The following is a 694-nucleotide window of genomic DNA, read 5'->3' as shown; positions in this document are numbered from 1 at the left end:
TCAATATTTGCTGTTTTTTATCTTCAGTAGATTTAAGAACCCAGTAAAATTTTGCTGGGTTCCCAGCCATATTCATGTTTCCTTAAATAAGCGTGCAGATGCTGCTGTGAATGAGGCTACCTGTACTTGTCTTATTTCCTATACAGGTGTTTCTTATTTTGACTTCGACTCAGTTGTTTATTCCTCACTCCGTGCTCAGTGGCGTGATCGCTGGTCTTCTGTTTAATTGTAACAAGCTGCGTGCTCTTAAGGGTAGCGTGTCCCCATGGCCTTCTTCCTACCACTGTAACCGGCAGTGGGAAGCGGCTCTGGCGAGATTTTGTATTAGCCATACACGTTTAACTCACAGGTACTTAATGGAGCACCATTCTGCTCCTTAAATGTAAAAATGTAAAAATGTTACATATATGTAAAAATTTTACATACCAATTAAATTCAAGCTGATTAACCTCGCCTATTTAACACATGCAGTGGATCTTTATGTGGTTTAAAAACTAAAATGACACATTGTTCAGAGTGAACAAATGTGTGTCAATATAGAGAGAAAGTGAGGTGGAGTAGTGACACTGGATCTCACCGATGCCTTAGCAGAGGGAAACCACAAACGCCTTTACAACACCACTTCAACAACAATAGTGAACACCACTGTAAGGCTGAGGCCCACCAAGAGGACTAAGTCATATATGACTGAGCA

Source organism: Procambarus clarkii, chromosome 1 (genome assembly GCF_040958095.1).
Source record: "Procambarus clarkii isolate CNS0578487 chromosome 1, FALCON_Pclarkii_2.0, whole genome shotgun sequence".
Lineage (NCBI taxonomy): Eukaryota > Metazoa > Arthropoda > Malacostraca > Decapoda > Cambaridae > Procambarus > Procambarus clarkii.
Note: the sequence above shows the minus strand (reverse complement) of the source record.